At 41.0% G+C, this 25,250-nt stretch overlaps 1 long non-coding RNA gene across 5 annotated transcripts; it reads left to right on the top strand.

The window, feature by feature from the left end:
• The first annotated feature begins 13,075 nt into the window (after window positions 1-13,075).
• On the top strand, window positions 13,076-24,968 carry LOC128600693 (uncharacterized). 5 transcript variants are annotated; one of them, XR_008384599.1, is made up of 11 exons: window positions 13,076-13,130; window positions 13,615-13,748; window positions 21,684-21,755; window positions 21,926-22,088; window positions 22,244-22,437; window positions 22,535-22,683; window positions 22,802-22,959; window positions 23,066-23,209; window positions 23,314-23,504; window positions 23,615-23,734; window positions 23,837-24,924. It is a non-coding gene; the product is annotated as an uncharacterized LOC128600693 (long non-coding RNA). The 5 variants fall into 5 exon arrangements; XR_008384598.1 differs by lacking the exon at window positions 13,076-13,130 and adding an exon at window positions 13,968-14,122 and having other exon boundaries at window positions 13,643-13,748; window positions 23,837-24,946; XR_008384596.1 differs by lacking the exon at window positions 13,076-13,130 and having other exon boundaries at window positions 13,620-13,748; window positions 23,314-23,526; window positions 23,837-24,945.
• The last annotated feature ends 282 nt before the right edge of the window (window positions 24,969-25,250 follow it).

The raw sequence follows: 25,250 nt of genomic DNA, 5'->3' as shown, positions 1-25,250 counted from the left end.
TTAGGAAAACAATCAGATCAGACAAATGTGTATATTGGAGAAAATTCTGAAATTAAAAATTGGAAGAGAAACCCAGCTATCAGACATATGGAGAACAATTAGGAAAATGAGAGGAATAAGAAACAGTGTAGAAATACCAGTAAGTAGCAATAATATAAATGCGATTATCAATGCAGAAAAAGCAGAACTTTTGGTAAAAACTTTTGTGAAGATCCACAGTACTGGAAACCTATCCTCAACAGCTAAGCAGTGTAGAGATCAGACACTTGCCCAAAACCCAGTGATAGTAGAAAGGAGGACTACATCAGGGGGAGAATTGGACTTGCCATTTACTCTATTTGGATTAAAAAGGGCCATATCAAATGCACGGCAAACGGCACCAAGGAAAGATATGCTATAGCATGTTAGGTCACATGAAAGACACCACACTTGTTGTAGTATTAAGACTGTTCAATATGGTATGGAATACAGGAAAAATCCCACTAACATGGAAACAGGCAATTATAGTTCCAATACTCAAAAGTGGCAAAGACCCGTAAGATCCAGCAAGCTATAGGCCCATAGCATTAACGTCACAGCTAGGCAAAAACTATGGAGAGGATGGTAACAGATAGATTAGATCACTATATAGAAAGAAAAGGTCTTCTCTCACCGTATCAGTCAGGATTTCGTAAAGGGAGGGGGACAATGGATTCTATATTATGCCTAGAGTCAGAAGTTAGGAAAGCTCAGACTAACAAAGAAAGTGTAATTGCTGTATTTTTTGATGTTGAAAAAGCATATGATATGCTTTGGAAGGATGGACTTCTAATTAATCTCGACAAATTAGGAATAAATGGTAAGATATATAATTTGGTATTAGACTTCCTGAACAGAAGATCAATAGAAGTTAGAGTAGGTGCAGAGTACTCAAAGAGGTATGCAGTGGAAAATGGTACCCCACAAGGCAGTGTAGCCCAATACTGTTTAATATTAAGATTAATGACATATTTGATCAGGTTGGAGAAAATATAGGTAAGTCGCTTCATGCGGATGATGGGGCACTCTGGGTTAGGGGTCGGAATATAGAATATTTAAGAAAGAAAATGCAACATGCAATAGGGAAATTACAACAGTGGGCAAATGAACGGGGATTTAAACTATCAATTTCAAAATCACAAGGTATATGTTTTTCTAAACGTCATAAAACAGTACCACTTAAATTATATGGGCTAGATCTTGAACAGGTCAAGGCTGTGAGATTTTTAGGGGTGATTTTTGATGAGAAGCTGACCTGGGGTCCGCATATTGATAAAATTGAAAACAAATGTAAAAAGATTAATAATGTTCTGGGATGTCTGTCAGGGCGAGACTGGGGAGCAAGTAGGGCATCGCTCATAAATATCTATCAGGCTCTTATGAGGACCGCCTTTGATTATGGCTGCCTAGCATATATGTCGGCATCACAATCAAATCTTAAAAAGCTTGATGTGGAACAGGCACAAGCACTTCGGCTATGTACTAGAGCATTTTAATCACCACCAGTGACTGCATTACAGGTTGAGACAGGAGAGTTGCCGTTGTATATCAGGAGGGTTAAGATCATGCTGGCATATTGGGTAAATCTACAAGGGCACAGCAGGGTGCACCCCACAAAAGCCATCTTACAAGAATGCTCAGAGTTTTATAGGACTAACTTTAATAGCTTTGGATGGGTAGGAAATGCAAAGGCACAAAATGCAGGTCTCAGTCAGCTACAAGTAAGTCCCATTGTGGCGATACCAACTGTACCACCCTGGAGATTCATAAAACCATCTGTAGATACAAGATTACAACAAATATTAAAAGAGAATTCTAAAATAGCACCACAAGGGATAATAATTCAAAACTATATGGACCAATATCAGGATAAATTACTCATATATACAGATGGGTCAAAACAGCCTGAGACAGGCCGCACTGGTGAGGCTTTTTTCATTCCTCGGTATGAAGTAGCAGTCAAAAAAACGGCGACCGATCATTGTACACTGTAGAATTATTAGGAGTCCTATTGGCACTGCAGTGGTTGGAAAAAAATCATCAGAGCCAAGATGTCGCTATAGCTTCTGACAGTCTATCAGCATTATCAAGCATGCAGTCTGGGAAAACATCATGCAGACAAGACATTGTTTACCAAATATTTTATCTGCTTCTCATACTTCATGCTAAGGGGCTGAGTGTTTCCTTCTTCTGGGTTCCTGCACATGTAGGGATAGAAGGGAATTAAATTGTGGATGTACTGGCAAAAAGATCTATAAAACATGAAACAGTTGATATACAAGTACCATTAAGTAGAGCAGAGATCAAAACCATTATAAAGGGACACGAGCATGAATACTGGGACACAGCTGACACCGGATGACACCTATATACCATACAAAAACAAGTAGGCATGAGTGTGAGGCAGGGCAGAAACCCAAAGGAAGAGATGATAATTACGTGTCTTAGAATAGGTCATGCTGGCTTCAATCTAGCATTAAACAGAATAGGAAAACACCCCATTGGACTCTGCACACACTGCAGTACACAAGAGATGGTAAAACACATTCTGTTAGACTGCAAAAGGTATGAGGAGGAAAGAACTGAGCTAGAGATGCAGATTGGAAAACAAAACATGACAGTAGAGAACTTGCTGGGGAAAACATCTGGGAAAATGCACCGCCCCCTAATAAACTATTTAAAAAATACTGGGATAAGTGAGAGATTAAGATAAGATTACATTAGAGATAACATAAGATTACTTTAGTAATCTAGTAGGAATATCTACTATATAGCTATTTATCTCTTTATTTTCTTTTATTTATGTATTATTGTTTTGGTATTATTATTTTGGTTTGTTTATTTTATTTTAATTTTATTATATTTTCTTTCTTTCTTTCTTTCTTGTTTGTTTGTTTTTCTTTTCCTACCAATCTACTGCCCACACTCCAGTCCAGTAGGTGGCGGTAATGTACCTTTAGTGGTTTGCCAACCGCCATTAAAACAAAAAGAAGAAGGTGCCCTAATTAGTTTCTCTATTGATTCCCTCTTGTTGCTACATGTAGTGGAGGAGTTTTTTTGGCATGTGTTTAGTAAATGTTATAGAGATTAACAGCTATTAAGCTTTTTTAAAAACAAGAATATAAAAATGAGTTTTAAGGTGTGAAAGGAAATTCTCTTATATCATGTACTCCCTTATATTTTGAACTGCTATCAAATACCTGTGATGAATGTATTCATTTAATTACCTCTTTGAATAAGCTGATCAACTGCTATCCTTGATTATAGCTATATCCTTGAAATACACATGTATTTCTGTGTCAACTTGACACAGGACTTTTTTTGTATTATGACTATGTGCTGTGTGTTTTGTTTAAATCTGTCTGACACCTGGACCAGTAGAAACCATCCACGCACTGTTTATCAATGTGTATAAATACTCTTGGTTTGCATGAATAAACTCGGATGTCTATTTGAGCATGCATGTGTCCGTGTGTGTTCACTTAGGCTCCCCAGATCGATCTGAAATGCTCTGAGGAAAACCACACTTTCTAGCTCATAGCAGCACAGAACTAAAAGTTAATAGAAGTAATTGTAGAACAGGCTGGAAGGCATGACGGAAGATCTGACAGGCATAATCTGAGATTCCTGGGATACATGGAAATCTAACAAGGTGTTTTGTAAAAATATGCACTGATTCAGGTAAGAATATTCATAATGTAATGTAAGCAATGTTTTGTGTAGACCACAACATGATTTTAGATTAAATGCATCAATGTTTTTTGAGAATATTGTTGGTTCCTGTATTTCATGGACCCCAGCAGCTGATCCTCCTCTTCACCAGCATGAATGTTCTCCAGAGTCTTTCAACAAGCTCCTGCAAGCTGGACTCAGCAAGCATATGCTCCAAATCCTTCTGAAGAGCATTAAAAGGTAAGCAGCATGTAGTAGATATTGGTGCACTATGCTGTACTATAAGAGACTTGGACTCATAGGGGCTGATATTTAATTTGACTAAAAAAAAAAAAAAATGATGCCAGTGTTCTTGAAGTTCCATGTTTGCTGCACAAATCTCTGCTTTGATTTGATTCCTGCCGGAGTTTTTCTTTGACAGTGTCCAGCAGCTCCTTCAAATCAAGTCAGTAAAGAAGTGGTGAGAGGTCAGTATCTTTTATTTTTCTATATATTTATGATTGAAAGCTGCAAATAGACAATATAATGACCCATCTATTTAACATGACTGCAAGGTCTTTCACATCTAGCCTGGACATTTCCCTTCTACACCACCAGAGGGCACCCTCTCCTGAATGTTAAAACCTCTGCTTCCTTTACCCTGATATATAAACCATGTGAACTTGAACTTTGGTGTCAAGTGTGTAGTTAGTGGTTGCCTGCAGATTGTCTTTGCCTCTTGCCTAGTGCTCCCGTTTTGATGTAACTTCTGATAATTCGCTATTTTGTCCCTTCCTTGCCTTGTGATGGTTCTGGATGTTATTTTGGATTCTCCTGCTGAGTGTGTGTTTATGATCTGGATGTTGAGTTGCTTTTAAACCTTCTACCCACACATGCACCATTTTCTGCCTCTGTGAGTCCCAGATGGTGATCTCCTTTTATTTTCAGATTTTTACTGAGGTGGTGTTTTCCACATACAGTGCTTGGCTGTGTTGGAGGCCACCAAGAAAGACTTCCTGGCTGTCATGTGGAAGCTAAGTGGGCTGGGGTATGTTGTCATCTTTCAGCTGACCTAGCCAGAATGTTTGTCATGTTTTTATGTATTTATTTGATTTCAGTTAGACAGCCTTATGATTTAACAAACATGGCTTTCTTTTTAGGTCAAAAGGGTTTATGTCCATTGTGGTTGTGTTGGAGTGGTGATGGAGTACAAGATCACTGCAACACATGTGGCTACCGAATAAACACTCCTATTATAAATAAAGCTGAGTGTGAATGTGTCTTGTAGTACACCCACCAATTCCTGTTCTTTTTTCTTTTCTGTGGTTTCACTTGTGCTACCCAGAAGTGAGTCCAGTTATGCTGCAAGAATCCTAAGTATGATGGGTTTGATGAGTGGGAGGAGAGGTTCTTCCTTTTAGGGTGGGGTGCTATCCCTCACAAGGTACTGCTCTCACTTTTCAGCATAGCTCATGGTCTCAGAACAGGTTTAGTTCTTTGTTGCCAATCCTGCACCGAGGCTAGGGAGCAGACAAGCAGGCTAAACTGACCATATGTTTAATCAGAACAAAATAACGGTGGACACGTTCTTGACTTACAGGAGATGTAACCCTTTTTACAAGATGTAATATAAGTCTTGGATGCCCCCAGAATGTGTCTGAAGTTTCAGCTCAAAATATCCCATGGATCATTTATTCTATACCATGCTAAAAATGCCCCTTTTTGGGTGTAAGCAAAAACATGCTGTTTTGGTTTCTCTCTTTACAATGCAAATGAGGTGCTGCTCCCTGCCCCCTTTCTGGAGGAGGGCTGTGCCTTTACATCTCCTGCTTTGGAGACCAAAGCAACCAGCTCATTCACAAAGCAGTCTGGTGTAAAATGATTTGCACAAACGTACATGAACTTAACTATATTTGGGGAACATTTCCTTCAAAAACAAGACTTCTCCACTGTGCCTTCAGTGGCTTTTGGGCCGGGAGTACATGAAGACTATGCTCATTTTTACAGCCAACATTAGAACACTTACAAAGTGTATGAAGCTGAAACATTCTTCTTATCACTGTAGCTGAACTGGGAACATGGTGGACTGTGTGCAGCTCACTCAGGGGAGGATCTATGCTAATAGAGTCCCTGGGTGGGGCTTGTTCCAATGTGAGGGAGAAAATGTAAAAATGATTCTTTTCGAGACTCAATTTAATTTGTTGGGAACATTAAAAAGGAGTGGGTGGGGTTTTACTGTTGTAGGGTAGTTGTGTACACACACTGACACTTGTATTCAAACACCATGTAAAAGTGAATTTTGCATAATGGCAACCCTTTAATACCAGTTCAGATTAAGTCTAGAAAACGGTCATACTACCCAAGTGTGAAGCTCTCGGATCATTACATTGTCTCATTTAAAATGTGTCTTAGTCATAATATATGCACTTTGCCAGGCTAAAGTGTCGAACCAAACGCTTCAGATACCTGGAGATCCGTCTTTCACTTACTTCTAGGACTTACTCCTACGCTTTACGTCTTGCTGCATAATCTAGTTATGCTTGAGTTTCAACTTATGGACTGAAGACCAGACATTCTCTTTTAGTATTTTCTGATGGACAGCAGAAATCCTGTTTTTCTCAAAATTGCAAGTTGCACAAGCCCTGAAGCAGCAAAGCATCCCCACACCATCACACTTCCTCCACCATGCTTGACCGTAGGTATGATGTTCTTTTTGTGGAATTCGGTATTTGGTTTACGCCAGATGTAACGGGACCCCTGACTTCCAAACAGTTTCAAATGTTGGTCTCCTCAGTCCACAGAACATTCTCCCAAAAGGTTTGAGGATCATGAAGGTTGGCAAAATTCAGACGAGCCTTAATGTTCTTGGCAGTGGTTTTCACCTCTCCACTCTTCCATGGTAGCCATTTTTGCCCAGTGTCTTTCTGATAGTGGAGTCCTGAACAGTGACCTTTTTTGATGCAAGAGAGGCCTGTAGTTCCTTTGATGTTGTCCTTGGCTCTTTTGTGACTTCCTGGGTGAATGGTTGCTGTGCTCTTGGAGGAATTTTGGAAGGTCGGACACTTCTGGGAAGGTTCACTACTGTGCCGAGTTTTTCCATTTGGAGATAATGGCTCTCACTGCTCTACTGATGTGGGTATAGTTTTCTACAGACAGTGATGTGTAGAAGCATTTGCCCCATTCTGATTTAGTGTCTCATACTAAATTATTTCAAAAGTTAAAACGAAATCCAAGATAAAACAAAGGCAAAAAAAAAAGTTTTTTTTGTGGACATTTTCACTTAGGGGTGTACTCACTTTTGTTGCCAGCGGTTTAGACATTAATGGTTGTGTGTTGAGTTATTTTGAGGGGACAGCAAATTTACACTGTTACACAAGCTGTACACTCACTACTTTACATTGTAGCAAAGTGTCATTTCTTCAGTGTTGTCACATGAAAAGATATAATCAAATATTTACAAAAATGTGAGGGGTGTACTCACATTTGTGAGATACTGTAAATGCATTACATGTTAAACTGCTGTGGGATTCCCAGCATCTTTATTTTGTACCTCTGTCACAGGAGAGGTGGTCTCTTCATCTTCATCCTACAGTGCAAATTACTAATGATGTTTGTTCTAGCCAACATAAACAATTCCTGAAGACAATCACTTTCAACTGTGGCAGGATGTGCTGTTGTAGAAGGGTCACTTAATACAATGTGTCCATCAGCAACTGTAAGAAAATGAAATCATGTACATTCTCAAACAAATACATCTGCTTGTCCAATTTTAAAAGACTGAAAAGAACCCAATACACACAGACACATACCAGAATATATATTATTAATTTAGGACTGTAGTTTAATTCTGTGCTTTTTTTGCATTCATAAAAATAAATTCAGAAATACTTGTGTGTGTGTGTGTATATATATATGTATATATATAACAGTATTTATGCACTGCTTTGTACAGTCCTAAATTAATAATAAAAACTCCCTTTCACTGCACCTTATGGTTTCTGTTACTCACTGCTTTTAGGCATATTGTTTTAATTTTGATCATAGTGTTTTAATTAGACATTACAGATCTTACTTGTGCTGCCAATGCAAGTGAGGAGCAACGTGGCCTCGTTACTAATAAATCACTTCCGTTATAATAAACGACAGAAGTTACACTGCAAGCACGGAAATACACCATATAATGACAATAAACTGAAATTAAACTAAACCTTTTAAGCAACTTGCACCAGTTTCTCCAACCCCTTACATTTTGTGGAGCATTTTGGATACAAACATAAGTTTGTGCTCGTGCATCACTGTCGTGCTTCCCTGCTCCACAAACTCTGCTTTATAAAGTTTGATCTTCTCCGTGGTGTTTAATATGAAATGCACCCCTGCCTTAGAGGACTTGCACGTTGCACACTTTCTTACTCAGTCATGTAACAATTTCACCTTCGTCTGATGTGGACTGAGGTCCTGTTGGGAATAAAAGGTAACGTTGACATAAACAGTAAACTGAAGAAAGACATTGTCGGTGACTCTGGGTATCTGCTTAAGCTAGCGGTGTCACATTACATGCGTATAATGTCATGTGCCACTGATTAGGAAGCGGCTTATACTTCTAGTTAGTAAAAAACTAATGTGTTCCATTTGAGACTATTACCTTTCTAAAATTCATACACTAGACCAGTGGTTCTCGACGTTTTGTGAGCTCTGGACCCCTAGCATATTTCGAACAATCCACAAGGACCCCCTCACTCTACAACAATTATAGGCTATATATTTAACAGTCATTTCTATATATGTTGCTTTATTTTATTAATATTCACCATTAATAATATTAACATTGGACATTTAAAATTGAATCAAAACATTTCAAGATTATATTTTTTACAGTTTATTGTTGGTGTGACATTAAATTTGGCTCTCTGAATTATCTTTTGTTTATTTTATCCATCAATGCAACACTTGAACTTCTCTACCTCTCATAGGTTTTTGAAAATAATCTTTTCATTTGTAAATAAATTTAAAATAAAATCCATCAATGAACGATTGTGATATTTGTGAATGCAGGCAAATAACCAAATTGGTTAATTTGAAAACATCTCATTTGAATATGTTTTGATCCATTTAACAAACAAAACAAAACAAAACAAACAAAAACAATATATATATAACATTTTTCAAACTTTCCCATGGACCCCCTGCAACTGACCACTAGGGGACCCCCGGTTGCACTGGATGGTAGAGTAATGCGTAGTGTAAGTGCATTGTGTACGTATATAGTATGTCATTTGGGACACAACTTTAGTATTTACTCTCCGATGAGTGTTTTTGGAACAGAAGTAACGTTATGAGTAAACCTACCACACGCAGACCAACTAATCCATAATGAGATTCGTTGACAATGATTTGCGTACTCGATTATTATCCATTTTATCGATTAGTTGTTGCAGCTCTAGTCTGAAGTTTATATTTGTAACAGTCAGTCTGTGGATTTGATTTTAAATAAACGGAAAAATGGTACCGAAAGCAGGCCCCATCCGATTAATCGAAAAAGGAGGGGAAAATCGGCCAACTAATCGATTATGAAAATAATCGTTAGTTGCAGCCCTAGTTTTTATATATGCATTCAGTTGCATCCTTACTCAAAAAGCTGGATGTTGTCTATCATGATGCTCTACGCTTTGTTTGTTGTGCGCGTCACATACTCATCATTGTATTTTATATGAATTGTTAGCTTGGTCATCCTTAAATCACAGGAGAAAACTGCATATGTTTTTATTCCTTGCCAAGGCACTTTTAGGTAAACTACCCATCTATGTTTCTAATCTTTTAACTTTTAGTCTTTAAACTAAGTTACTGCACGAGATCTACAACTTGAATTCGGCTGAAAGTCCCAGGGCTACATTCAGAATTTGGTAAGACAGGTTTCTCTTTTCATGCTCCTTGGGTATGGAATGAATTACCAAATGTAATAAACTTAGATATCCTTCCCTCTTTGAGTATATTTAAAGGTCTTTTGCAAACTGCTTTAAAGGAAATGTGTAATTGTTTTTATTGATAGGGTTTAATACATTGACTATGTTTTTTTTGTTGTTGTTTTTTTTTAATGTGTGTACTTGTAGTATTTGCGATTCCTGTTGAATTTTACTGTGAAACTTAAATGTGTTGCTGGCTTGATCAGGACTTAAGAGACTGTACTATCTCAATGTAACCTTCCTGGTTAAATAAAGGGGGGGGGGGGTTAAATAAAGTACATCTATGCATAATATGACTAACTAATGCAAACCTCCCTTGATTGGCTTTGAATCATATAAATGATAACATGGCCAGCATTTTTGAGAGAGAGAGAGAGAGAGAGAGAGAGAGAGGAACGACTGTGTATAGTTGCTATAATGTAAGTGAGAACAGGAACTAATTTATTTACCATGGAGACATACTGTTAAAGGAAAATGATCAGCTTTGGGGTGGTAACAGTAATCCTGCTTCATCACACCACCCTGTTGTGGATTATTTTCCAATAAAAGTGTTTTATTACTCATATATCCTACTAACTAATTATCAGAATACAGTCCTAAAGTCCATGAGCTGTCATGTAGGTGTAGTAACTGCTCATAAAACCAGATTTTATTCCCTTCAGTGTGTGAGCTGGATGAAAATTATCTGCTGCCATCTAGTGGTCATAATGAACTTTTCAGCATGCATGTTCTACAGCTGTGAGAAGGATAAAAAAAACTTTTTTTATTTATTTATTATTTTTTTTTTATACACAACTGACATACAAATTCAAAACAATAAAGAAAATAAGTAAAACAGAAATATTCTTTATTGGACATGGACAAAAAGCACAAACTCAACAACAGGGCAGCATTTTGGTGTGATTTATGTTTTAGAGAAGAGGAGGAGTTGTACAGTGATTTCCAGTGGAATAAAAGATAAGGGGATATGAGAATTAAAAAATATATATTGTCTTTGGAAGTTATGTTCAGTTTCAAAAGCTATGACTTTTGTGTGTGTGTGTGTGTTGACTATAAAAAAGAATTTCTGTACTGAGAAAAAAATGGAAATGTTGTTTACTTGAAGCTCACTGATAATGGAAGTATAAGGGCGGTTGTTGAATCTAGTCAATAAACTTGATTAAACACAATTTAACAAAAAATAATTTATACTTAAAAAATCCAGGAGGCGGGTCGGACAAACCCAACGTAAAAACAGTGGTTCGAATCCCACCTTGGCTAAAAAGAGATTTTTAAAAAACCTTGTTTTTAATGTCAAATCAATAAAAATATTATAAACATATTAAACCAATATGATGTAAAAAAAAAAATAAAAGTCCTTTCCTAAGAGATTTATTTCTTTACAGTGAGCAAAATGTAAAAATGATCATTAATAAACCATTATTGATGGGGACATTGTCATTAGTAGTTCCTATTTCAAATGAAAACACCACACAACATTTTGATGTTTTGATCATGTTTTAGTTTATTTTTATTGTATTACATATTGTAATTATGTAACCTTTTTAAAAGAGGCATTGCCAACATTTACTATTTTGATACACTTTCAGTGTGTGAAATTCACAGTTTCTCAAAATTAAAATAACTTTCTAAATAATATATGCAGTGTGTTATAGTAAGTTATTGAAAATGTATTGCAAATAAGGACTGAGTTTTAAAACATTTACAAATACAAGCAAGATAAAACATATTTACAAATACACCAGCAAAATACAAAGTCTGTACACAATACCACAATGGGAGAGAGAGAGAGAGCGAGAGAGCGAGAGAGTGTGAGAGAGAAAACACAGAACAAACAGAAAGAGATTTATGGACAACAGTATTACACAGTAAATGTTTGTGGCTTAGTAACTATTTACCAAAATCCAACCTTGTGCTTGGCTTGGAATCAGACATGCCATGCACAGACCTTAAATGCTGTGTTTCACAACAGAGTTATTTTCTCTTTTCAACAATCCACCTCTGCCTCTCAGCCTCATAGAATGGGGACTGCTGAAACTCTGCCCATGTCGTCTCTGCATTCATTCCTTATGCCTGATACAGGGAGAGCACTTTAGCAGGACAGTAAATGTATTTGCCTGCCACTCCAGGGAAACCAGTGTGGATATGAGGGCTATTGGGTCCTTGTTTTAGTGGCTGGTGGCAGAACCTGCACAGATGACCAGAGGATGGTCCACTAATGATTTCCTCTTGCCTCTCTCTTCAATCACCCTCTTCCTCTCTGCCCCCCTCTGCTTAGAGGCCTCCAGCTCCCGCTGAAAGGAGGGAGTGTCTGTAAAATCTTCAAATGGCATCCTGGGGTTGGTCAGGCCCTCTGCAGAGTATGCCTGAAAGACTTTCCTGGAGCAGTAGAAGTATTTAACATCACCAGCCTGATAAAAAAAATGCACCGAGGAGCCATCACCCAGGTAACGAGACTTTGGCTGACCACAAGCTAAACAGGATCTAATTTGTTGTTTTGGTGTCTGCTGCTGTTGTTGCAGGGCTGCCTGCTGCTTCTCCAGGATGTCTTTAACCATCTTATCAACTGCTGCCTGTGTCAGAGGGACATCTTCAGGAACACCATTTTCAGGTGGATTGAATGGAGCGGGTGGCTGTATTGTTCCTGACCACATCATCTCTTTGAGGTGTTGCCTTGTCTTACAAAGAATGATTGTCTTTAATCCTTCTTGCCTCTTCAGATGGGTCCTGATGTAAATGACCTGATGGGCCTCTCCTGAAGGACACTTCAGGAAAAAAAATTTTTTTTCTTCATGCTGATAGCCTGAGTATTACCCATAGATATGAACAGTTGACATAAATAAATATATAAAAGCATATACATATAGTTATGCATAATGTTTTGTAAAGTAAAAATATGGTAATTGATTTTTTTTTAATGACTTCACAGGTTTCATGTTAGAGTAAAAGATCAATGACCCAACATTTAATTATACAACTACTGAAAAGATACACATCTACTCTAATATACCTAATCTAATCTAATTGTTTGATCTGCTCACTTGTTACCAGAAGACCTTATTTTACTGTGTGTTTGACTAATCGTATCATAATGTTTCTGAATTGCCATTACATATATAGTTACAAACCATTCAAATTATATTCACAATATACCGATTTTTCTTTTGAATAAAAAAATTAACTTTATCTGCCGCCTTATTGCGCTTTTTTCAGGTAAAATGACGAATGTTACCATAACCCTAATCTGATGTCTGGGGGAAAAAAGAAACAAACAAAAAGAGATGAAAGCCGAAAAAATAAAGCCGATAAGGTATTAACTGGTTGCTAGGCAGCGGAGGAAATTCAAAACGTAGGTCTTCAAAAAAACAAAACAAAACCCAAGCCTCGGAACAGCGCCATGGAATCAACATGTGGCCAAAAATATATTGCATCCGTAGTGATATGAACTAGCATTGAGAATGAACTGGAAAGGTTAAGGAAAGTTAAGCAGAACTATTTTCGGTAATAATCGCTGACCCAGTGGTGAGAAATCATAAATGCATTAGCTAACCGAATCAGCAAGTAAAACCTCTAGTGTGCTGCCCAGTCCCATGGTTTGGTTGCCTGGAAATCTAATTAACTAGGCTAAAACATGATAGTTTTAGCTAATGTAATGTAATAATGTAGCTAGGTAAAGGTTCATTCGGTAAGATTTCTCAAAATTTCTCAAGATTATGTCTATCAGTTAATTAGTTAAAGCTGAATAAGATTTGAATGATTTCTTCCCTCCTTTTTTTTTTTTCCTAAAACAGAATTAGCATGCTAACTAGAGTTAGCGTTAGCAAGTGTTGTCATGGATAATAAAATGATAATTAATATCTTTATTATCCAGACATTTTACTAAGTATTTGCATTAAAACGTAACAAAAATAAAAAGTAACAGTGTCGTGATGGTAATTTGAGAAATGGTAAGAGCATGGCTGGTGTTTTCCCCTCGGGTCTTTAGTTTCAGATGTAAATGATTTGGTGATCAGTCGGTGGAGATTGGGGGGAAATGAACATGAAATCCGGCACAGATTGGACTTTACAATCCTTATCAGGGAATTTGCTGCCAGGACAAATAAAGAAAATCTTCTAAAGGTAAGAGCATGCTTTGTTGTGGATGTTGTTGTTGTTTAATCCGCTGTTAATCCATGATCATTTATTCATGTGTTGAATGTGTAAGTTTGTCTACTGCTTCAACACCAGTCACGTTTATCTATCAGTATCTGTCTATCAGTAAAACCTAGCAGTGGTCTGATGTCCATGTTCAGAGTCACACCCTGTTTGGATTGAATTGAATAGCACTGAACATTACAGGTGTTTTGATGGAATCCGATTGTCGCGTTACCTAGGCAACAGAACGCTGGTTGTGACGTCAGTCAGTAGAACATGCTTCTGTTCCAGAAAAGAATTCAGAGGTTCAGTTTTTCACTGAACTTCACACCGACAAGCTGTGTATCAGACATCTTAAGGTGAACGTGTGTTTATTGTGTTTTCTGTTAGTGTTTTCTGTTATTGTGTTCCCTTTCAAAGGAAACTTTGACGTTGCGTTTAGCATAACACTATGGGAGCGCCTCTCGCGCGCAACTGGCATCTGAAGCTTGTGTAAAATCATGCCTATTTATAGGCCTGCCATGATCAGGTTACATGGCAATTAAGCGCATCCTGTGATATAAATATGGCACCTGTGAACCGTGACATCAGCCTTTATTATCTTCAGCGAAAGACTGCATGTCAGTTGTTTGTGTATAGAAAAAAAAAAGATGCTTCATTTCCTCGCTATCTTTTCTCAAAATCTCAGAACTTTTCTATCCCTTTAAAAAAAAGAGAGAAGGAAAAAAAAGGAATGAATGAGAGAATTCAGGAAGTGTGTTACGGCTTGGTCCCGTTTCATCATGGGGAATAGTGCACACTTTCTGGGTGAAGTGTCTAGGGGAGTAGGCCACGATGGCGGCCTTGATGGGCTGCACATGGTAATGCCTACATTAAGCAGCTCGACTCGCGCTCTTCTTGGAAGCCAAAGCGAGTTGGGTTTCAGAGCCTCGCGGATCTGGGCTGGCCGCTGTCGAGGCAGCAAGCCGTCTCAGGTTCGGGGGATCTCTTATGGATCCGGAAGAGGAGCCGGAGACGAGCGCTGCTCTGTCTCTTGCTCTGTCTTCCGGGTTCGGCTCTCCGTTGGATTTTGGAGCTCGCGTTGCGGCGACTCCTTCCACTATGGAAAGCCGAAAGGGGGGAAAAAAACCCCACACACAAAAATAATAGTAATAATTCTTCTCTGACGCACAGGAGCCAGAAGGATGTGCTAACAACTGAGAGCAGCATATAAAGAGCTGCTTGAAGTGATTACTAAGGCTGGATGAGCCTTTTTCTCCCCATTGAAAGTAAATCCCTTATACTGCAGAAACTCCCCTTTCTTCCAGAAGTGCATGACAAAATATCAGGCTTCTGGGGGAAAGCCATGCATAAGCTGTATTTATAACCCCACGACGTTGGATTATTCGGCTATTGTGGTGAATGAACGGCATGGCTATTTAGCTATGCTGAATGTGGAGGAGGTGCTTGCGAGGTACCTCTCTCCATTGATGGCAGGCAATTAGGGGGCCAGCTTTGCCATCCAAATCACCGTAGCATCGGTGGGCAAGGCCTGTGCGGTAGTGGTCTTGCTTGTGGGTCACTGCAGACAATGACAGTGTTGCAGGCCTACTAAGCAGACCTGCTGAGTGAGCTCGACATATGGCGGCATTCAGCCAGTTCCTTCCCTGTTGTCTCGAGTTCACCCGGGCATCCACGAATGGAGCCTGGGCCAGCACTAGTGCGAGGGAGACCCAGAAGGCGAGTATGGCAGCCCGCCAACCACTGCAGACAACCAGGGGAACCGGGCAACTATAGTCGCAGCCTGCTATTAGGCTTTAACTGAGAATGGTCATAAAGGCCAAGCAGGCAAAGAAGAGTGGTCCTGAGTGGCCGTGGAGGGATGTATCAGGGGACATGAGGTTGTTAGGGCAGTTAGCCCCCAGTGCTACTGTAGGGCCTCCCCTAGCCAAGGCGGTCCCAAGTTTTCAGTGTTCACTGGTCAGCGAGCTGTAACAGGGCAACAAAAATCTGATGCTTTCCCTACAATAGAATGTGGAATTGTTAACATCACTAAAAGACCATGTGGCAGTGTGGAAACTACTGCCAAATGTGTCTCTGTGGGTTCTGTATACCATAGAAAAGGGTTACTAGGTCCAGTTTATAGCTCGACCCGCACGGTTCAGAGGTGTGCTCACCACAGTAGTCAGCACAGATCAGAGCCTGACGTTAGCTCAGGAAGTAAGATCCCTCTTGGACAAATGGGCCATAGAACATGTACCCCGTTCCCTGAGGGAGGGAGGTTTTTACTGCCGTTATTTCCTGGTCCGCAAAAAATAGGAGTATGTGGCCAATTTTAGATCTGAGTCATCTGAACTGTACTCTTCAGACATACAGGTTCAAGCTGCTGACGCCCAAACTTATCGTTCCACAAATTCAGTTTGAGGACTGGTTTGTGACAATAGATTTAAAAAGGTGCATATTTCCACAGAAAAATATCGCTAGCTTTATCCCCTCGCACCTTCACAAAGTGCATGGATGTCACTCTGGCTCCATTGTGACTCCGGGGCATCCGTGTAATAAACTGCCTGGACGACTGGTTAATTCTAGCATGATCCAGGGAACTGGCAGTTCAACATCGAGATGTTGCTCTCGCCCACATTAAGAGCTTGGGGCTCAGGTTGAACCTCAGAAAAGTATGCTTTCCCCAGTGCAGTGGACAACTTTTCTAGGGGTTATAAGGATTCTACTACGATGAGGGCGTTTCTATCCCCAACATGCGTAGGGTCAATCCTATCAACACTGAACAAGATAAAGTTGGATCTTGGAAGACTATTGGCGCTTATGGACCTATTGCACAGGAGACAGTTCAGTGGTGGCTGAGAAGTTGGGGGTTTCGTCCAAGGACGAAACCACTGAGAATAATCAGAGTCACGTGGCGATGCCTACGTGCTCTGAGAATTTGAGTGTCCCCGGTTTCTAGCCTTGGGTCACACTCTAGGGGTGTCTCCTTAGCGCAAGACGGTAATGACGGACACCTCCCTCACGGGCTGGAGCACGGTCTTAGACAGCTGTCCAGCTCACCATCTCTTGCCTAGAAACGTGGGCCATATTTCTACACTGAAATTCCTTCTTCCTCAATTGAGAGGTCACCATGTGTTTACAGACAACACACCGGTGGTCTCATATTGACCACCAGGGAGGATTATGTCCGTGCCCCCTGTTCAGGCAGGTGCAACTAATTCTTCTCTGGGCAGAAGGAAAGTTTGTCAGTGAGTGCAATGTACATTCTGGGAATATGGGGGCAGACATCCTGTTGAGGCAGGGGCTGAGGCCCAGGAATTGGTGGCTCCATCCACAAGTGGTGGAGTCCATATGGCGTGGTTGGCCAAGCGGGACTGCATGTGTTCGCCTCCAAGGAGAAAACACAAGTGCGGGTAGATCGCCATTGAAAAAAAAAATAGATGTTAGCGTTGACGTACAGGGCAGCCAGTCTGAGATCTCGTCTTTTCTCTCACCACACGTGTGCGATCAAACGCGCCAGCTACTGCTAAAGGCTAGCTAGCGAAATCACTAAGTTAACTTTCCAATTTATTCCTACTGAAGTAAGGGTACAAAATGAGTGAGGTAGCAGGATCAAGCAAGAAACCGAAGACTTATCACTTCCATGTGGAATGGGAGGATAATTTTAAAAAAAAAAATTTCCACGGTGTCATATCCGAAGTGCGTTTGTCTGCTCTGCCAAGCTACCATTGCTATTCCGAAAAAGGGAAATGTGGAGCGGCACTTTAGGACTGTTCATAAAAACTACGACACTGACTTCCCTCTGAAAAGCGAGCTGAGAAAGAGGAAGGTGAAGGAACTAAAATCACAGTTGTCCGGACAGCAGTCATTTTTCTCACGACTGACTTCAAATGCTAAGGCAGCCACCGAAGCATTGTTCTGGGTGTCACTCCATCATTAAACACAAGAAGTCATTCCAAGACGGAGAGATGATAAAAGAGGCATTCGTAGACGCAGCTGACTCGTTGTTTCGGGACCTTAAAAACAAAACCGAAATATTATCTTCAATCAAAGCTCTCCAGCTATCAAGAAGTACAGTTACACGGCGCTGTGAAGTCATGACCAAGGATTTTACAGCTTTGGAAGGACATCACAGATTGCGAGTGTTTCTCACTGCAATTTGACGAGTCTACGGATGTAAGTGATACAGCCCCGTTGTGCGTTTTTATTCGGATGGTGTTTACAGATATGACTGCAAAAGAAGAGCTGTTGACAGTACTGCCCATGAAAGAACACACGCGGGGAGAGGACATTTTTCAGTCTTTTAAAGACTTCATTAACAAAACCCAGCTCCCAGTGTGCAAATTGATATCAGTCACCATGGACGGTGCGCCCGCAATGGTTGGCAGCGCAAATGGATTCATTGCCAAGTGCAGGGAAGACGATGCTTTCCCTGAAATCCTTAATTACCACTGCATAATACACCAACAAGCCTTATGCGCAAAAATGCTAAACATGAAAGAGATCATGGATGTGGCAACAAAGATCGCCTGTTCTATACGTGCTAGATCACTTCAAAGACAGCTGTTCCGTGCGCATCTGGAGAAGGCAGACTGCGACCACTCTGAGCTTCTGCTACACACTGACGTGAGATGGCTTAGTAGGGGTAAATTCCTGCAGAGATTTCGAGAGGTCTGTCCGGAGATAAGGGAGTTTCTTTTTGCTGTTAAACATGCAGAATACACCAACTCAATGATGATCAGTGGCTGCTGGACTTGGCATTTTCAACCGATCTGACCAACATGTTAAATGAGCTTAATTTGGAGCTGCAAGGAAAAGACAAAACCGTGGTCAATATGATCAGTTCAGTTAATGCCTTTAAACGGAAAATGCAACTTCTGTCCTCAAAGCTGCAGCGCCATGATTTTGGGAACTTCCAAAACCTCGGGTCAGAGCTGGAGACGCAGCGGAAAGCTTGTGTGCAATTTAACATTGCACGCTACACGGAGCAGATTGACAGCTGTCGGCCAGAGTTTGACAGACGCTTTCAAGACTTTGCTTTACTGGAGCCAGTCGCTACATTAATGTGCTACCCATTAGGGACAATGTTGAGGTTGATTCACTCACATCAAAAGTCTCATCAAAAAACTCGTCTGAAATGGAGGATGAGATTTTGAAACTACAGACTGACATTCAGCTGAAGTCCAGGGCTCATGGACAGTTTTGGAACTTACTCACAGGGGAAAAGTACCCAAACATGAGGAAATGTGCAACCTCCTTGACTGCATTATTTGGCTCTACTTATTTATGTGAGTCAGGCTTTTCCCACATGAAGATTATTAAGTCCAAATACAGTTTCACAATGACTGATAATCATTTGGAGGCCTGCTTGAGGCTGGCTACCAGCAGCTACTGTCCGGACTATGCAACCCTGGCTGATTCTATTCAGTGCAAGTCACCAGAGTAAGGTAATGGCCAAAAATGTACTGAATTGTAGTGTGCCATAAGGGCTCATGCAGTTATGCAAGGTACATGAACATATATTGTATGTGTATGTATATATATTTGAAGTATACTCAGTATATATATATAAATAAATGTGTTTTGCATTTTTAGTGTAGGTAGATCTCTTTGAGTGGTCATGTTAAAAGTAGCTCGCAAGTCAAAAGTGTGGGCACCCCTGGCCTAGACAGTCTATGTCTGCTGCTAGTAGCACCTTATTGGCCAGCTCGAATATGGTTCTCAGACATAATATCCCTGCTAGATGGCACTCCTTGGGAGATTCCCATCCGCAGGGATCCACTGTAGACCCAGTGACCTGCACCATAGCTACAGTCCTGGAGTTCTTACAAGAACATTTCTCAGCGGGGTGGGCTCCTTCTACAATCAGGGTTTACGTGGCCACCATTTCGGCCAGCCACACCCCTGTTGATGGAGCCTCTGTAGGGCAACATCTTCTAACTTCGAGGTTTATGTGTGGTGTCAGGCAGCTGAGGCCCATCTGCAGGCCGCACATAATTTCCTGGGCCCTTTATGTGGTCCTGGAAGGTCTGTCAGGGGCCCCATTTGAGCCCTTAGAGTCAGCCTCTGAGAAGCTTCTGACTCTAAAGGTAGCTCTTCTGCTGGCCCTGACATCTCTCAAGCAAGTAGGAGATCTGCAAGCTCTCTGTTTCCCCTTCCTGCCTTGACTTTGCCTCTGGATCCTATGCCGGATTATATTCCTAAGGTGCCTACATCGGCTGCCCACCCTGTGGTGTTGCAAGCTTTCTGCCCTCCTCCATTCCCTACACCGGAACAATGTACCTGCTGTGTCCAGTAAGGGCACTCTGTACTTACGTCCACTGCTCCAGCCAGTGGCGTAAGTCGGAGCAGCTGCTGGTCTGCTTTGGCGGCGACAGTAGAGGTGATGCTGTGTCAAAGCAGCGCATGTCTAATTGGATAGTGGAAGCAATCTCTATTGCTTATGAGGTGCGCGGTCTGGGCATAAGAGCTCATTCCAGTTGGGCGGTCACCTCCGCGAAGGGGTATCCTTACAGGATGTGTGCTGCTGCAGGGTGGTCTACGCCACACACATTCATTCATTATTACAGCCTGGATATCCATTCCTTGCCGGGCTCGGGTGTCTTGCAGTGACCCTTGGGCCGAAGGGAGGGGATCATGCTCTGCTTCAGTATGTCACAGTACATTGGCATTGACAGTTGGCATTCATGGTTCACTCAATGAACTATAGCTCCCCAGTGCCGGCAGCACTCATGCAGCCCCAGACCATGACACTCCCACCACCATGCTTGACTGTAGGCAAGACACACTTGTCTTTGTACTCCTCACCTGGTTGCCGCCACACACGCTTGACACCATCTGAACCAAATAAGTTTATGTTGGTCTCTTCAGATCACAGGACATGGTTCCAGTAATCCATGTCCTTAGTCTGCTTGTCTTCAGAAAACTGTTTGCGGGCTTTCTTGTGCATCATCTTTAGAAGAGGCTTCCTTCTGGGACAAAAGCCATGCAGACCAATTTGATGCAGTGTGCAGCGTATGGTCTGAGCACTGACAGGCTGACCCCCCACCCCTTCAACCTCTGCAGCAATGCTGGCAGCACTCATACGTCTATTTCCCAAACACAACCTCTGGATATGACGCTGAGCACGTGCACTCAACTTCTTTGGTCGAACATGGCGAGGCCTGTTCTGAGTGGAACCTGTCCTGTTAAACCACTGTATGGTCTTGGCCACCATGCTGCAGCTCAGTGTCAGGGTCTTGGCAATCTTCTTAGAGCCTAGGCCATCTTTATGTAGAGCAACAGTTCTTTTTTTCAGATCCTCAGAGAGTTCTTTGCCATGAGGTGCCATGTTGAACTTCCAGGGACCAGTATGAGGAAGTCTGAGAGTGATGACACCAAATTTAACACACCTGCTCCCCATTCACACCTGAGACCTTGCAACACTAACAAGTCACATGACACCGGGGAGGGAAAATGGCTAATTGGGCCCCAATTTGGACATTTTCACTTAGGGGTATACTCACTTTTGTTGCCAGCAGTTTAGATGGTAATGGCTGTGTGTTGAGTTATTTTGAGGGGACAGCAAATTTACACTGTTACACAAGCTGTACACTCACTACTTTACATTGTAGCAAAGTGTCATTTCTTCAGTGTTGTCACATGAAAAGATATAATCAAATATTTACAAAAATGTGAGGGGTGAACTCACTTTTGTGAGATACTGTATATAGGATGAGAACGCCGTCCACTTGTTACTCAAATTCTTTTTCAGCAGAAGGGCTGTCCGTCAGTGAAGACTTTTGAGTTTGCTCCTCATATTGAAGACACTTCACTCTGTTTTGTTCATATTCTTATTCTGCTCCTGCATTTGCTTGATTTTTTTGCTTGGTTATTATAGCATTGTGTCCTTAACTGTATTTTCTTGTGTTACTGGTGTTTTCTTCCTTGTTTCCTTAGTCCTGTTTTTCAGCACTGTCCTTCCTGCATCTTCCTGATAGATCTGCTTTACTGAGTAATGGATCCCATTCTGTAAGTGAAGATACATTTTCATTAGTCTACTTGCAACTGTAGAAAATATTGACTCTAAAAATCCTCCCTTCTATGTACTTTTTAATTAAAACCCTTTTAATGTGTACTAGGGCTTGGAAAAACTTTTCACTGAATAAGATTTAAATGAAGTGTCTTTTTTCTATTTCCAGTAAATTCAAAAGGAACTACCTTCTCTGCCCTGTCCGCAAGAAGACCTGGCATTGCCTGTCAGTGCATCTGCGCAGAGTCTGCATGAAGACAGATCCTGAAGAAGCCATTGAAGCAGTCGAGAGGGCAACGGTGGAAATGCGTGTGCTTCTGGCAATAGGCAGGGTGATTAATTACGACTGGATGTGTCAGATTTTGGGCTCTGCTGACCCAATCAGCAGTTTGGTGGAAAATCTTTTCAGTCCTTTGAAAACTTCTGGTCTCCTTCTGTCTGAAATGTATTTACAGGCAATCTAAACTTTGCTTTCTGTTTTTGAAAGGCTGATTGAGGAACTGGAGAGTCGCTTTTTGGTGGTGACCGGTGTGCCCCCACCACTACCTACTACCACTGCAAGGGCAGAGCCTTCCTCCTCCAGAGCCACACAGCCAACAGGGTTGGACAGTGAACGTCAGAGAGCTCCTCTGTCAGCGGTGGCAAGAGCAGCTGTGAGAGCAGTGGCGAGACCTTTCAATGGTGAGAATCTGTTTTTATAGCTTTACGGATTGTGTTTCTTTTGAATAATGGAGTCAGACATGTGCAGTTTTATAACCAAACACTTTCCTCATTGCAGTAACCCTGGTGTGTAGTGGACCAACCCGGTAAGAAAGCTAATGGCAAAGAAGGGGCTTTACAAGAAGCACTCTATCGACCATGCATTGCTGAAGGGTTTTTTTTTCATTTTTGCGGAAAGACCTTCAAAGTGAGAACCCTAAACAGGAGGTGAGGACTACCATAAAAACATTTTAGAGTTTATTAAAAGTTTGATATCCAAGAAAAATGTTTTCACACTGCAAAATAGTCATGATGACAAGGTTATCTAACGTGTCCTTTTTTTCAGGTTGAAAATGTTGCACGTTTTCTTTGTTACGTGGACCCACGGGCACCAGCCCTGGAATTTGTCAGGGACAGGGAGAAGACTCAGCAGTTTTTCAGGGAGCTGACTGATGCGGGGCTTTCAAAGCAGACTCAACTTATCTACATGAAAAATCTGAAAAGGTTGGTAGAATTTGGTGTTTTCTTTTTCATATTAAAACTTGTGCACACAAGAACTTAATTGTGCTTGAATATATGTACATACTTCTTACTTGTGCTTTCTATACAGATTCCTCACCTACCAGACGATCAACACCAACCTAAGGCCTGATGACGGGGAACTCCATACAGACTGTAGGGAGTTCATAGACCACCTTGGACTACTGCAGAAGAGCTGAAGTAAGAAAGTGAGCAAGGAGATTACCCAAAAAAGGTAAGTTTATTTTTTGCACCCATTTGACTGAATTACACCACATATTATTTGTCACATTGCTCACATATATTATGATTTGTTAATATGTTTGATCTTTTTCATAGGCACGAGAGGTTGACAGAAGATGCTGAACTGACAACGCGTGACTGCACAGCTGTGCTCAGGGCTGCCAAAGGAGACTTCCTGGCCATCAATCGGAAGCTGCTCTCAGCGAAACAGTTGACCACCGACGAGTGCTAGGATTATATGTACTATCTCCAGGCACTGGTCATACAGAAGCACCTCCAACGACCAGGTGTGGTGAGGCACATGACTGAGTACTATTGTTTTTCTCTTTTTTTTTCCCTAAAATTTCATAGTGAATCATCTGATGTTATTGCTATTAACAAAATTAATTGTGTGTAGGTTCCGGAGTGGCTGAACAAGAAGACCACTACGTCGGGATACACAGTTGTGGGTGTCAAGGAGCACAAGACAAGTGCCCAACAAGTGGCCACATTTGCCCTTTCTCAGGAGGAGGATACTGTAAGTTGTAAATAAATTTCCTGTCAGAAGCAGGATGCATTAATTTATGTTAATGTTATTAATGAATGAACGTAATTACTTAATGTTTTCCTCTGCCAACAGTGGTTTGAGCTGTACTACACATGTGTGCGGCCACAACTCAAGTCCTGCATCAGGAAGCGGAAGAAAGAAGATATGGATGAGACTGAAGAGAGATTCTTTATCTCATCCACGAGTGGAAGAATATACGAGTGTGGAGGACGGTGTTCACATGTTTTTTTTCGAAAACATGAATGGACAGTCCATGTGCATTGATGCACATTCACCTTGCCGTGAGTGCAATCCTAACCAGCAGACTTTTGGGCGGTTGATCAATCACTCAAGGAAACGTTGTAACCTGAGGCCCAGAGCATACACACGTCAAAATGGGGAGGAAAAGAACACAATTATTTTCCTGGCCACAAGAGACATTGGGGTCAATGAAGAACTTAAAGAAAATCTTTTATAGGAAAGGGTTTAGATCTCCTTTGGTTATAAATGTGTAAATACATGTGTAAATGTGTGCAAATACTCCTCTGTAAATAAATTGTGTATGTGCATGAGTGTATAACTAAAATGATTTGAATTGCATTCAGTATTTTACAAGATGCATTTCACAAGAAGTTTTCCCTGTAAAGATGTGCTCAAAGTTTATTAGTGATGTAGCTTGGTCATTCCTTGTTGACTTTCACCCATACAAGTTATTATCTGTCTGCATCTTGTTTCACATAGAGCACCTCATTCCTTCTCTCACCAATCCAGACCCATCCCCAGCACAAGGGCTAAATCTATTGTTCTCCTTAATGGCCGTCTTTTGCTGACTGCTTCAAAAGTTGTGTGCTGTGGATGCAGTCTTGGTAGGTAAGAGAAGGGATGTTGTGCTCTATATGAACTCAGACATGCACTCAAAGCATTTGTAAAGCACTTTGAATTGCCACTGTGTATGAATTGTGCAATATAAATAAACTTGCCTTGCCTTCTGACTGTGAAGGCATATAAGTTCATATAACTGTGAAAAGTAAAAAAAAAAAAAATTAAGTCCCAGTTATATCATGGGCTGACCCATGGGATAACTAGGAAAAGTTAAAAAAAAATTTCTAAGAAAACTCAAGCTCCTGTCAAAGGAGAAGCAGGACCATCAGCAGTGATTGTGGACACGACTGGCGTAACTGCCCCACCAATACATGGCAACAGCCTCCCGGGGGTAGAGGGAAGGGTAGCTAGATTAAGACCCCACAAGGCCCAATCAGTCCGTGGGGAAGGCCCAATCAGGGGTACTAGGGAACTAGGGGTGCCCAGGGAATCCTGATGAGGAGGGTCAGCTTCCACTTATAACAACCGATGCTGCTCAAGAACCTATGCTGCAGGTTGATCTTGAGGGCAAAATTACACCCATGATGGTAGTCACTGGAGCTACTTACACATTTGTAAGTCCAAATTATGCCTCTCACCTCCCCATGTCAAGTACATTTGCTAAGACTGCAGGATTCTCGGAATA

Source organism: Ictalurus furcatus, chromosome 24, assembly GCF_023375685.1.
Source record: "Ictalurus furcatus strain D&B chromosome 24, Billie_1.0, whole genome shotgun sequence".
Classification (NCBI taxonomy): Eukaryota; Metazoa; Chordata; class Actinopteri; order Siluriformes; family Ictaluridae; genus Ictalurus; species Ictalurus furcatus.
The sequence above is the reverse complement of the archived record's forward strand: the minus strand, read 5'-3'. Positions and strand labels throughout refer to the sequence as shown.